Here is a 15,194-nt window from a genome sequence, read left to right on the forward strand (position 1 = left end):
TTTATCATTGATTTATCTTCTCAATCCATGGTGCCACCCAAGGACACAAGCACAAGCCTCCTGCCAAAGCCATAGGCAGTCCCAGGGGAGGCAAACACAGCTCCTAAAACTCCTACTGAAGGACTGCTGCCCCTTGACTCTCTGTAAGATCCTATGAATCTCAGGTGTGTTGAAACTTAATCCCTGGGAGATGCATCCCACTACAGCTAATACTGGCCAATTAGTCAAGTTACCAGTGTGTTATTTCTGGTGGGCTGTTCTCCATGCCCTGAAAGTTTCTCTAATCTTCTTTTCACCAAATCCCATTCTAAACAATTACTTAAGAGAGAAAGTGGTACCAGGTAGAGCAAGATTAGCACAATGATCTTCTTGATGAGCTGAGACTCAAGAAAAGGAAGGTATCTCACAGATATAAAAGTCTCAGAGGCTTAGGCATCCTTTCACTGAACAAGATTAAAAAGAACTTGACAACCTGGTAATCCTTCACCTAAGGCTAACCTCCTCAGCATAGTTTCCTGGACAAACACATAGCACAAAGAATTGCAGAAACCTATTGATGAAATTCAAGATTGCTCCACGTTTGAAGTTTTAAAACGAATTCTTGACTGGGAAGAGACTGAAAGTCATGGACTTTGCGTATGGAAAACTCTGAATCATCCATCATGGATAACATTTTAAAACTTGTTATTCAAGGAAGCCCTTTTTCAGCAGTGGGTTTATCACCCTTAAGGCATAACAGTCCAAATACTAATTCCCACACTTTCACAAGACATGAGCATTTCACCCTTGAGAATATACCTAGAAAAACATGTGCAGTTCCAGGACCTGCTGGAAGTCTTACGTGTGTGGGCAGGGCTGACTGGCAACAGCCTCACCTATGCCAGCAAGCTTGGCAGATTGCTGCCACTGCAATTCTGGGGGGAGTAAAATGAAATGTTTTCAAAATCCAGAGAGTGTCTTGCTAAAAAATTCAATTCAAGTTAAGACCCAAAGACCTGACAGGGACTGTTGTTCAAGACAGGCTGGGACTTCACCCTTGATTTGTACAGTTGTGCTCTGAAAGTTCTGTCACTGATAAGAGGATATACCACGTAGTATGTATGTGTGTGTACAGGATATTTCAACCCTGCTACCAACACTGACAGCTGATGGATTTACCTCCATGTCTCAGCATCTAATGGCTTCATTCAAGTCCCACAGGAGACACAAGGTTTCATTTAAAATATGTTTCTAGATTTGATGACTCTCAAAAACCAAACCAAACCAAAGCAAAACACAGAAACCTAAAAATGTGTGCTCAAAAAGAAATAAAATAATACCTAATTTATTTTTTCAAATGCACGTGTACTTTAAATTGTCAGTGTGGACTCATTTTTTTTTTTAATGTTGGGGCTGACTATGCTGAGTTTGCTTAAGTGTATCTATGTACAATGTGCCTAGCCAAAGCTATGGGTGATGGGCTGACTTCATTAATATCACTTGTGAAATGCCACCAGCTAAAAGGCTTGTCTCGCACCACCAGGAGATGGTTAATTTCTGGCGATCCAAAACTATAAAGAAATTTAAGAGAGTGGCAGGGTTTGTAAGGACAGTGATGGTATTTACAGACAAACCAATCTGTAGGGAAAAAAATGGACAAGCATCTGAGCACTTCACCTCTTCAAACATCTTCTTTACTCTTCTTTACATTTGGATGTTGTTTTGAGGGATATGATTTAGCTGGGAAGTATTGGTAATGGTTGGACTGGATGACCTTCTAGGTCTTTTCCAACCTTGATAATGCTGTGATTCTTCTGTATTTATGGACATAGGAGTGGCAGTGCATCATCCCTGGGGTCTACTGACCATAAGACAAAAACTACATGTATTTGTTTCCTGCCTAACATCACCTGAAGAGCAGCCTCAGACCACGGAGAGAGGTTTGTAGACAGGTCCCAGCTGCAGTGGCTGCATGTAGTGGGGGTGGGCTGGTAGTGGGAGTGAGCAGAGTAGATGCGGTGTCCCACTCTCAGGATCTGTAATCTCACAGATTCATCATTTCAGAAGCCTTAAATTTAATAGTGACATGGCAATACTGATATAATTAACATTCAAATATATTGTGCATGCACACGCACGCACAGAGTTAGTTATATTGCAGCCATGAAAAAAGGCTGCTGCTTTTTATGAAGCTTGGTGATGTTGGCAGATTGATAGCTTAGTCAGGGAGAAAAGGATTTTGCTTTTCCTTGACGAATATGACATGTTACTGTCAAACTGATATACAGTAACAAGTAGCAAAATAAAAATAAGGGCAGCAGGGGAAGGGCCCAGCTTGCTATGGATATTTTTTTTATGTTAATAGAGATGAATGAAGGAGGGCTTCTACAAAGAGCAGGAGGAACAGCCACCACAGTATGTAATGTCCAGGAAGAGCACACACAACTGGAAGCAAACAGGAATGATTTCTTTTGGAATAACTGTCGTCAGCTTATTTCATGAGTACCTGAGAGTACCTAAACTCAGTATCTGAAATTTGTCTAAAAGGAAAAAGAGCACAGTGTGCCAAATTAGGGGTAGAAAGGAAATTAACCTGGCTTTCCCCTTTCAGATTATTCCAGTTATGGAGATATGTGGTAACAGATTCCTTACTAAATGAATCCTTGAAAAGTCTGGTCTTTAATTGGATGGGTGAGACTTCATCTGTCCTGTACAAAATCAGGTGAATCTGACCTGCATGGAGCTCTTTCCACTTCCACCCCACTTTGAATCTCATTCAACCATGCTTATGTAGGAGATAAATTATCCTCTAGACAGCTGGGGTCAGTGTCCCTGGAGCCCTGCTGGGCACCCTGTCAAGTTGTAGTACCCATATTTCTCTAATTTTTCCTACTTTGCAACTTAGATTGGATCCCAATTTCTCCATGAGCATCCTTGAACCATCTCAGTCCACCAGCTGCAAAATCCAGCTGTGCCAGAACACTTGTAAAATTCAGGTTTTGAGAATTTTTCAAGCAGTAAAAATACGTTTGTTTTTAACAGACACATCCTTATATGCCTTTACTGGATTGCAGAACTCGTATTGGCCAGCCGAGTTGTGAAATGCCTGGGCTGAACCACTTGCGTTTTGTGGCAAACATGGCTGAGTGCGGAGGGAGGATGTCCAGAAGTCTGAGATCAGATTTCAGCAGGTCTTGTCTCAACAAGTCAGCTGAATTCATTACAGTTTTTTTGCTGAGTCTGCAAGCAGTAGCAAAGGAGAAAACGTCATTGCTCAGCTGGTACAGCAGCTCCTTGCTCTCCTCTGGTGGCTCATGTCTGACAGCTCAGAATTAATTTAACCTGCTAGACTGAAATCTGCAGATGGATGGAACACATTAATCCTTCTACATGAATGTCTAAGAACAATTTTTCCCACCTCCTGATGGCTAGAAAACAAAATCAATTCATCTGGTGCAGTGCACTTCTTAAAGATGAGGATTTTGTGTACCTGGCCTCAGTTCCACCATTTTGTTAGAATCTTAATTAACTACATAATGAATGCATAAAGTCCAGTTGGTGTTGCCAGTAGAACTGTCAGACTGCTGCAGTAGTGCTGTATACTAATGTTTAGAGGACTCTTTCACATCGCAGATGAGAAGCCTACTGTTATTACCTGACACTGTAAATATTTGTACATCTTCAAACTCTGCTGCCACCCCAGGAATAATAAAAGATACTGTTTCCATCTTCTAAATGATTTTCTGCTTATCACACAGTCTTATTTTTTCTGCACTACATATATAAACACTGCCTCAAGGAGTTTCCATTCTACTGAGACTGAGCAAAGGAGAAGGACCTGATAAAGGTCTCAAAGAGCTGGATTTTCTTCTGGTTACTAATATATCTCCTGTCATATCTGCATATGTTTGTATCTTATCACAGGAGTACAGACAACATGGCAGGAAGAGACCTTAAGAGGTCATTGTCCTCAAAGGGACAATCACAAATGTCTCATTTCTGATGGATATCCACATTACCTGCTCTTGACAACTTGCGAGTGCAGACATTTCCAAACATCTCTGAGCCTTTTTTTTTCTGCAGATAACTTATATTTCTTTCTGCTGTTTAAGTCTATTGTTCTATGACCAGATAATGTTTATTTCCTTTTTTCTTTCTGCATCAGCTGCATAACGATTTTAAATAAAAGTGACCCCTCAGTATTCTTATCTCTGTTCAACAACTTTCCTCTTCACAGCCCAAATGAAGTGTCTTCCTTACAGATGTCTATCTGCTGCATCCCTCTGACTAGCTGGCAGCTGTCACTACTGAGAACACAGTAGATGCATTCATGTTGTCCAATGTGCCTTTGCTACCCTGATACAGGCAGGTGTTAGATGCTGTTTTTACTAAATAAACTTGTGTGAAGCTACAGGTGACACTGCAGATTTGGATCTAGTGCCGTTATCAAGATCAAGAAGCTACTGATCACGTACAGTGTGAAGCAATCGTACAGACAAAGGTGTATGAATCATAGGAAATTATGGCTGGAAAAGGCTTCCGCAGATCAGCTCTCTACCTCCCACCTAAACACTGGATAAACTCTATCCATGCCTCTCCCAGCAGATGTTTGTCTGGTCTTTTTGTTATAAATTTCCAATGATGAAGTCTTCTACAGATTTCCCAAGGCAAATTATTCCAGGGCTTGTCTGTACTCACTTATTTTCTGAAAGTATAATTTAAGCAGAACAAATGTGTAACTTAGCTTCAGACAAGAAAGCAGTATGGTGAGAGAAAGATCTCTACCTATCTGCAGTAGTACTACAGAGTATGCATTGAGCTCCACAAAGGTGCTGAACCAGAGCAACCTGTGTGGGTATGTACGTGGGCATCAGCATGGCAGCAGCAAAGTCACCAGGAAGCTCTGCAAATTAGGCCGCTGGAAGTGCTGAGGTGTGACATTTTTCCTGCATTTCTCCCTCCTTGGGCCTGAGGTGTCAGTCAGTGCTGTGAAGTGGTACTTCTCTCCATGCAGGTTTCCCAACTCGGATCCTTTGCCTGCAGCCTCTCCTCCAGAGGCAGGGCTCACTCCCTTCTTCCACACACTGCAAGGAGGAAGAATGCTGTATGCATCACCCAGTTGTGGAGCGCTCATGTAAGATGACGGTTGGGCTCTTCTGCCTGAGACCAGGTTCATGACATGCACCAAGATTCCTGGTCCACAGACTGCTCGTGGTCTTCTCCTGTTGCAATGGCCTGATTGGTATAAAACAGTTAAGATTTTCATTACACTGGAAAGCAAGACTGGGACTTTCAGCCTTGCAGTTAAATGCCTGCAACGAAGCTTTGGAGAAACGGGTTTGGACCTGGTTGGCAGGATTGCATCAATATTTTATGCAATATTTATTTCATGCCAAACGCATACACAAACTTTGGCTTGAAGGGCAGGTATCGCCCTCCACCCCAACCACCTTTCTGAGGAAGCGTGCACTCTTCCAGTGACTCACTGAACATTTCACTTTTCCACACAGTGGAACAAGTTCAGCAGGTGAAGCAGAGCCTTCCCTGCCCTCCGTTACACACCCTTTGGGAAGGTGAGTCATTGGTGGTCTGAGTCCTTTCCTACAAAGAGATGAACCCTATAGCCCACTTCTTGGTGGGCTATGTAGCCTTTTAGCTGACTTCTGGCTCCTTTCATGTGAGAACACCCAATACCTTCATGGTGAAGAGCTAATAAGCAAAGATCTTAAGGAACCCAGTTAGATTTAATAGCCTCTTAATGAACAGGCAAGGAATCTACAAACCTGACAAATTCCCATGCTCCACTATAGTGATCTAACTCCCACATTAAACTTAGTAACGTGATAAGGGATGTTGACTGCTCTTAAAATTGTTATCCTGCATCTTAGAAAATAGGACACCAATTAATTAACATAACTTTCTTACTATTATTCATCAAAGAATTTTTATCTAACTATGGCAGTTTACTACAAACTTTTCCTTCAGGGAGTTTCATACCATGATATTGCTAGGAGAACTGAACAAAGTACAGCATGGTGAGGGAAGGTAAGGTAAGATGAGGTAAGGATGCACTATTCTATTATTTCAGTCATTTGGGAATATTTTAGTATCTAATTCCCACAGATTTTCTTATCTCTTTTGTTTTAATCTCAGATGTAGTTAATTCTGGAAAATTAATTAACAACCAGTAGAGAGAAAACAAACAAAAGTTTGTCACTGTCTCTAAATGCAGAAGGAAAAAGAACAAAATGGAAAGAAGCTCATATTCATAATTACAGGAAAAGAAGAATAGTATGAGCAATGAGGGGTAAGATCCTAAAGGGCAAAGCATAAAACAAGATGCAACAAGAAATTTGGCTTTTAAACAGGCTGACTAAGGGAAGAGTCAAGCAAGAGGAAGGCCCCTGCCTCACTGAGTAGCTTGATGTAGAGAAGGATACAATACTCAGTTCTTTCTTTTGCTTAGCTTTCCCTAGGAAGTTCAATGATAAGCAAACCTATAGTAATTAATACCCTCCCCCCCAAAAAAGTGTAAGATTTCAGTCTAGAATAGGAGAAAGATGGAATGAGGAGGTCTTGCAGGGCAAACTTTGTGATGCTTAATGTTTTAGCATAGCTGATATATTGCCAGGTATATTGGAAGTCAGGCTGAAGCAACCTCAGTAAAGAATATACAGGAGATGAATGTAAGCGCAGGGAAAGTTCCCCTATAGCATCTATCCTTGCGAGAGAGGAAGAGAAATAGAGACTAACAGGCCTTATTGACAGTTGTTGAAAAACCCATTTTAGGCATTCAGATGATTTTTAACAATGGTAGTACTTGCTAACACAGATATCAAGAACAAGTTATGTCATTACTACAGTATTCTGTGAAGATCCATAGGAATGTTGTCAGGACATGCAGGGTTGCCACAAGGAAGGCTAAGGTCTGCCTGTAATTGAATCTGGCAAAGGACAACAAGAAAGGCTTCTTTCAGTATGTCAGTAGCAAAAGGAAGATGGGAAAATGTGGGTCCACTACGGAATGAGGTGGGTGCCATGGTAAGGGAGGACTCTGAGAAGGTGGGGTTACTGAATAGTTTCTTTGCTTTGGTTGTTACTTCTAAGAATGCCCCTTGGGAATCCCAGACCGTGGAGATAAAAGTGGTGAATAGAAGAATTCCTCTTGGTCGAGAAGGATCTGGTCAGAGACCACCTAGGCAACATCAATGCACATAAATCATAGAATCATATAATCACCAAGGATGAAAAAGACCTCCAAGATTATCTAGTCCAACAGACCACCTACCACCAATATTTCCCTACTAAACATCTAAACATTTCTTGAATACCTCCAGGGACAATGACTCAACCATCGCTCTGGGCAGACAATTCCAGAACCTGACCACTCTTTTGGAGAAAAATTTCTCAACATATCCAACCTGAATCTCCCCTGGTGCAACTTGAGGCCATTCCCTCTTGTCTTATTGCTACTTATTTCAGGAGAAGAGGCTGACACCCACCTCACCACAATCTTCTTTTAGTGAATTGTTGAGAGCTATAAAGTCTCCCCTGAGTATTTTCTTCTCCAGATTGAACTATTCCAGTTCCTCGAAGAAGAAACCTACCAATGGTTTCTTAATCAGGACCTCACATAGCCTCTATCACATCAAATGCCATCAATGTTTATGAACAACACTATCTATCTGTATCATTTATCTTAATTTCTAACAGCTGTAACCATAATTAAATTTCAACATTGCAGTTGTGGTTCACATTAAAGCTTCTTTCTTTGCAACGTCATTGCTGAGTGATCAAACTCTGGAGCTGATAATTAAACGACAAACATTAATGGCAGAAGTAGTAAGTACATTTGTAAGACATGTGAGGAGCAGCTGAGGTACCTGGGTGTGCATGAAATCTATTGAGTTACGTGAAGAACCTTCCTGTCCTTACAGATTTTCTCCCTTAGTTTCCGTAACCTCATTAGCTGAAATTATATTCACTACAATGTTATTAATATGACACGGTAGTTGCTGTATGTTTGTTTGGCCCACTTACAAACCTGCTGTGAATGCATCTGTTTTAACTAAGAGCTGAAATGACACCAAAACCAGCACGCTTCACTGCACAGGGCTTCACTACACCCAGTACCTTCCCTCTTGAAGGAGGCTGTTACAAACCATCTTCTCTACCGTTAGCTTGCGAGATTTCTGTCACAACAAAACAGCTCACACGCTCTTTTAAAAAATGAGTTCATGTTGTCCTTAACTGTACTTCAGATTGAGTTCATTAAGTTTGTGTTGCCTCTGAACTCACTGACAAAGACATTACAACAGGCAGGTGTGATGGGCTGCAGGAAGTCAGCTGCTGTGATGCATTTGGAAATGGTATGGGCACATTCCCACAGGTCGTAATGCAAGAGTCGCACATCTTGGACACTGCCTGTGCTTGTCATCTTGTATATCCTGGAATGGTTGAAGCAAGGAGGGTAGAAAAACCTTCAAATGAAATAAATTTTTATCCAATTCCAGAGTTCAAATGGCTGTGCTGGATGGGACTGTGGATCTGATCCCATGCTGCTGAGGTGGATGGGAAATGTCCCATTTGGCCAGGATGATCCCAGAAATGATTTCATGTAGATTCTCACTCAACATGCAACCACAAGAGAATGGAGAAAAAGAGAAAAAATCCCCAATGAACCCCAACTCAAACCTCTGCAACTTGCCTGTATCTTGAGTTACCTACATTGGCTGGGAGATGTGGGCTTTTGTAGCACATGTTTGTTCTGTGTATTGTCTTTTCTCTGCAAGTGTAAGTGTGGCTTCTCAGTTTTTCTCAGGGAAAAACACATTCCTAAACTCTCACTTAGCATTTGTTTTCTAGGAATGAAGATGGTGGTGTGCCACCAAGGGGGCAAAACCATGGTGTGACACTGAACGCTGGGCTGCGTGTGTCCAAACCCAGTGATGTGAGTCCCTCTGCTGGTACAGGCTGTCCAGAATGGCAGTGAGCAGATGGTGCTCAAGAATCTTAGTGCAGGAAATACGGGTGCCTAAGCCTCCAAATTCATTATGCAACAGGTCTCTGCAGAGCTGCAGACTCCCACTGGCAGCACCTAATCGCTCTTACTACTTTGTTATTTGTCTTGAGAATTCCTGAGGTGCCCAGGAGGTGCATGGCAGATGCCCAGAACTGCATAGCATTGTCATCAAATAACACCTTGGACACTCAGAAATTTGGCGAGTATTTTACCTGTAAATCTGTTTGAGAATGAAGATCAGTCCAAACCGTTTGAAAGACTCTGGAAATTCTCACAGCATAGTCATGGGGTGACAGCATCTCCTTTCAGAGATTAAAGGCCGGATTGTGCTTGTACAGTCTGTTTTTGCACTTATTGAGGTGCAGAAAATCCAGCTGTTGGACTAGGAACTGGAAAAAAACAAAAACAAAACCCCTCTAATTTCATGTGCAGGTATGTATCTTAACCAACAAACCGCACCCCTCCAATTTATCTTGCTTGCTTTCTAGCCCACTGCACATCAAATTCTTCTTTGCTAGGATATTTGTCTGGGAATGGAGCCTTGAGTCCCCTCAAGAAGGCTGTGTAGTGGAAATGGGCCTGGGGGTGTTGGTTGATGCTCGGCTGAACATGAGCCAGCAGCGTGCCCGGGTGGCCAATAAGGCCAGTGGCATCCTGACTTGTATCAGAAGCAGTTTTGCCAGCAGTATTCAGCTCGGGTGAGGCCTCACCTAGAGCACTGTGTTCAGTTTTGGGCACTTCACTACAAGAAAAATATTGAAGCCCTGGAAGGCGTCCAGAAAAGGGCAACGAAGCTGTGAGGGGTCTGGGGCACAAGTCTTATGGGAGGGGCTGAGGGAGCTGGGATTGTTTAGCCTGGAGAAGAGGAGGCTCAGGTGTGATCTTATCTCTGTCTACAACTACATGAAGTGAGCTTGTGGTGAGGTAGAAGTCGGCCTCTTCTCACATGTAGCTAGCAATAGGGCTAGAGGGAATGGCCTCAAGTTGAGTGAGGAAAGATCCAACTTGGATATTCAGAAAAATTTCTCTGAGAAAGTGGTCAGGTTTAGATGTTGTACTGGGGGACATGATTTAGTGGGAAATAGTGGTGATAGGTGGACAGTTGGACTGGGTGATCTTAGAGGTCTTTTCCAACTTTGGTGATTCTCTGATTCTATTCTGTATTCCCAAGAGAGCATCAACATAACTGATACTGAGGTACACTGATACTTTCCTGTTGAAGGCTGCAACAAAACCTTCAGGAAGTAAAGGAAATAAGTCCTTGTAACAGAGCCTGCTGATCTGGAAGGCCTAACTGCACAGAATTGGGCTGACGTTTCCTAAAACGTCAGATATTGGGCTTAGCAGTTGGCAGGTATGTAGAGGGCAGAAAAAAATACTTCGCAGTGGTGCCACAGATAATGCATTTTCCACAAAGTTTCAATGAAAGACAGAAGAAATAAGGTGGACAGGAGCACACGCTGGTGTGTAACTTGTTTTCTCTTCTCATTGATTTGTTTTTCAGCATCAGATACACAAACGACTCTTGGTGGAAATCATTATTTCAGGGTTTGCACTTCCTTTCGGCGAAAACAGCTGTTAAGACCAATGTGTCTACAGAGCTAAAGCTTTTAACTGCTCCCTGCTGTGATAGTTTAACATTATGAATTCCATTTCAGCCAGTGAGCTGAAAAAGGTGCACAGGTGAAGCGGGGTACAATTTACTTTCACATAGTTAATACATTGCTAATTATGCCTGAGTAAATATTGAAACAGAAATTTCTAACAGCATTAAGCATTACTCTCTTTTAAATGTGTTTTGCTGAGGACTGTTCAGAACTGTAATCGCAATTTCAAGCATAATGAAGCAGAAAGGAGTTTTTGCTATTTTTAGCTTTCAGTAGCGAGGTGAAAATAATAACTATTTTTCAGCTGTTTGCATACATGAGGCCAATGCTAACAGTCAGTAATCTGAAGGTTTCTGTCATTAATAACATATAAAGTCATCCCAAACCTGAATTAACTTTTTGTTTGGGGAAAGCTGCATCTACTTAGGCTTTCAATATGGCTCTATGGAAAACCTATACAGAACTCACCCTGGCTGTTCATTGTTGGAGATGAAAAATAACTGCCTTCCTAAAACCAGAAGAAAAATATCATACATAGAAACCTTCTCTCATGTGCTGCATGTAGACACATGACAGAATGAAATGAAGGGATAAGTCACCTATCTGTAGCCTAATAGCTGTTGTACCTGCATACAGATTGATGCACAGATACCGTGACCATTATTTTGTAGGTTTATAAAAGACTTCCAAATGCTATATCCTAAATTGTGACAGCAAAAATCCAGGGGAAATTACTACAGCCTTAAATATAGCACAGTCTAATATTTTGTAAAGCCTCGATAAAGCAAAAGGCTTTTGCTTTAATTTAGAATCCAAGTTCTTGTGACAAATGCCACCATCTTTCAATACATTCATGCTGAATGGCCGGGAGTGTTAATGCTGCTGGCACAAGAGAAGTCCTGATTCGAATTTCTTGTCAAGACACAGACACACAGAATGAGAGCAAATCCTCACACATTCGAGGTATAACTCATTCGAAAAGTCATCAGATATGGTTTTAATTGTCTTCACCATTAATGAGGGACAGCAGAACGGAGCTGGAAGGGATTAGAGGAAACCGTGGTGTTTTCCTGTCTCTGGCTGCCATCTAGTGTTATGTCAGGAACGGTGAAATTCGGCCTAGTGAGTTTGTCTCTTCTGAGACTAAACTCATATTTGTGTGCAGAAAGGACGAATAGCACAGATCCACCTCTCCGATGGGCAGCAGAGGGGGAAGATTTAACACAGCAAGGGGAGGAAGAGCTTCTATGATATTAGATGCCAAGTATTTCTTCTGAATTAACTGCTTTGCATGGTTGCAAATGTGATCCCTAAGAGACATATCCAAACACACACTTAGGAAGGGAGCAGGTTTCCATACCTTACTACTGCTGCCATACAGGTGCTACTGTTCTATTCTGGGCTTCTTTGCCTTTCACTTAAATGGGTGTACAAATGGCCTGATTTTTAACAGCAGCAACAGTGGTGTAGGAAAGAAAAAATCTCAGTGTAAAACTCTTGATCACAACTGCAGAAACCGATTGCAAATACGATACACAGTGTATAAACTCAAGCTAATGTAGAAGTCATCAGTATAGGTGATAAGCTTCCAGGACATGATGGATGTACACCATTATTTTTACCATTTTAGCAGCTTGAGTTGTATTAGGAATCATTTTCTGCTCTGTGGCAGGAGGATCTAATCCATCCTCCTCCAACAGGCAAGAGTTTGCAGCATTTTCACACAGTGACATGATATGCATTCAGCTGAGCATGCTCCTCAATTTGCTTTGGATGTTGCATATGGCTTTGAAGCCTTTGCATGCCCCACTGTTGTAGCAGAGACAGCGAGCACAAAGGAGGACATTTCAGAATCATAGAATCATAGCATTACCAGGTTGGAAAAGACCTTGAAGATCATCAAGTCCAACTGCAGCCTAACCATAGTACCATAACTCTGACAACCCTCTGCTAAATCACATCCCTGAGCACCACATCCAAATGGCTCTTAAACACATCCAAGGATGGTGATTCAATCACCTCCCTGGGGAGCCTATTCCAGTACCTAACTACCCTTTCTGTAAAGAAGTTCTTACTAATATCCATCCTAAACTTACCCTGGCACAACTTGAGGCCATTTTCCCTTGTCCTGTCACTTGTCACCAGTGAGAAGAGACCTGCCCCACTCTCACTGTAAGCACCTTTCAGGTACTGGAAGAGGGCAATAAGGTCTCCCCTCAGCCTCCTTTTCTCCAGACTAAACAGCCCAGAAACTCCTGCTTGTCTTTGGGAAGCCACAGATCTGTGTGTGAAGATTGTGCAGTCTGAAGACTGACAAGACAGACGGCATTCACTGCCATTTTTGGTGCAGCACAGGCGGTAAGCCAGAGATGAAATGGATGATGTTGTCCTGGAGATGGCTCTGGCATAAGCTCTTGAGGTGTCACATCACCAACAATAACCTTCTGATGCCTGGAGCTTGCACAAACAAAGGAAGTCATGCCAACTGCTGTAGATCCAACAACAATGTGCTGTTGGAAAATTGCCTGTCAGCACTGTAACAGCAGGATCAGACTTGTGAAGTAATTATTTCACCCACAAATAATGAATAGAACTGAATTAGCAGCTGACTTTGAGAGGATGGGAAGCTCATGAAAACAGACCTTCTGTATTTAAAACGCATCACACTGAGCTCACATGTTGACATCTTGTGTCTAGTCAAAGTATTTAGTAAGCCCTAGGCATTAGACTGCACAGAAGAGCCTTAAAATCATAACTTTGTGTCATGGATATTACAAATAATACTCCATATTTATTGCTGAAGGAAAAAAGTGATTCTTCAGAGCTGCTTAACAGGGTTGGACAAAGGCCTGGGGCCTCTTACTAGTTTGGTTTTAGCAATAATACATGCAGGAAAACACTCCCAAGGATAAAACCTACTAGAAGATCCTGCTTTGAAGAAATAGAAAAGCCCAGAAGTTTGTCATAGGAAATTATCACCATCTACCCTCAAATCAATAAATGGAGAGGGCTGCTGATTAGGGGTGATGGCAAAGAAGCATAACTTTCTTTCTCATACATAACCAGTACTGAAAATCAGTCTAACCTATTTTTAGTAGATTGTTTTAGTTTTAAGCTAAACAACAGTATGCCTACTCTGAAGATCTTTGTTAAGAACAGCAGTAGGCTGTATAGCAGCTCTTTAGATGGTGACAATTCAGCAGAATTCTAAAGTAAAGCAACCAGCTGTATTTGACACTGACCTGCACAGTATCTTTGATTCTACAATGAAGAGGCATAGATTTAATGTATGGACCACTTAGCGGGAAAGGAATTGTCTAGGCAGCCACATTCAAAGTGCTGCAGTCAATGGCTCGATGTCCAGGTGGAGACCAGTGGCAAATAGCATTCCTCAAGGATCTACACTGGGACTGGTGCTATTTAACATTCTTGTCAGTGGCAGAGACAGTGCATAAGGGCACCCTCAGCAAGACTGCCAACAACACGAAGCCTTGTTAGTGCAGCTGACATGCTGGAGGGAAGGGCTGCCAACAAGAGGGACTCCGACAGGCTTCACAAGTGAACCCATGAGAACCTCATGAAGTTCAGTGAGGCCAAGTGCAAGGACAGTCTCGAGCACAAGTACAAGCTGGGCAATGTGTACACAGAGTACCCCAGCTGAGGACTCGGGGTCGTTGTTGAATAAAGAACCGAGTATGAGTCAGCAGTGTGCACTACTAGTTCAAAAAGCCTGGTATATCCTGGGTCACAACAAAAGAAGCGTGACAAGTAGGCTGGGGGAAGCAATGGTTCCTCTCTATTCTGCTTCTGAGTCCAGCTTTGAGACCCCCAGCACAAGAAAGGCATGGAGCTGTCAGAACAGGTCCATAGGAGGGCCAGAAAGATCATCAGAGGGCTATAGCACCCTCCTGTGAAGACACTGAAGAAGCTGAGCTTCCCTGAAAGGAAAACTGAAGTTAAAAAGAAAACAGAGAATTCCTAGAAGCTTCCAGAGTTAAAAACAACAACAAAACCTACAACGTGAATAGTGAGTAAGAAAGTTAATTAAGTTAATAAAGTAAATACGTGAAATGATGCTCCATAAATTCTCCACAGAGTGTTCAGAAAGCTAAGGGTGAGAAAGCTGTGTGTTTAAACCAGCTGATGGGCCTCACAAACAGTAAGGAAAGTGCTCTGTAAGGTTGGAGTTCTGAGCACTGATGTAATTAACATACTATGATCTCATGGGAAGCTGCTGAAGTACTTTTTCTATAAATCACAGAATCACAGAATGACCCGGGTTGGAAGGGACCTCAAGGATCATGTAGTTCCAACCCCCCTGCCTGGCAGGGCCACCAAACATACACCTTTATTAGATCAGGTTGCCCAGGGCCCCGTCCAACCTGGTCTGAACACCTCCAAGGACGGGGCATCCACAACCTCCCTGGGCAGCCTGTTCCAGGGCCTAACCACTCTCCTAGTGAAGAACTTCCCCATAACATCCAACATCAAACATCCAACCTAAATCTTCCCTCTTTTAACTTAAAACCATTTCCCCGTGTCCTGCTATTGTCAGCTCTTTCGAAGAGTTTACTCCCTCCTGGGTG

Source organism: Coturnix japonica, chromosome 2 (assembly GCF_001577835.2).
Source record: "Coturnix japonica isolate 7356 chromosome 2, Coturnix japonica 2.1, whole genome shotgun sequence".
Lineage (NCBI taxonomy): Eukaryota > Metazoa > Chordata > Aves > Galliformes > Phasianidae > Coturnix > Coturnix japonica.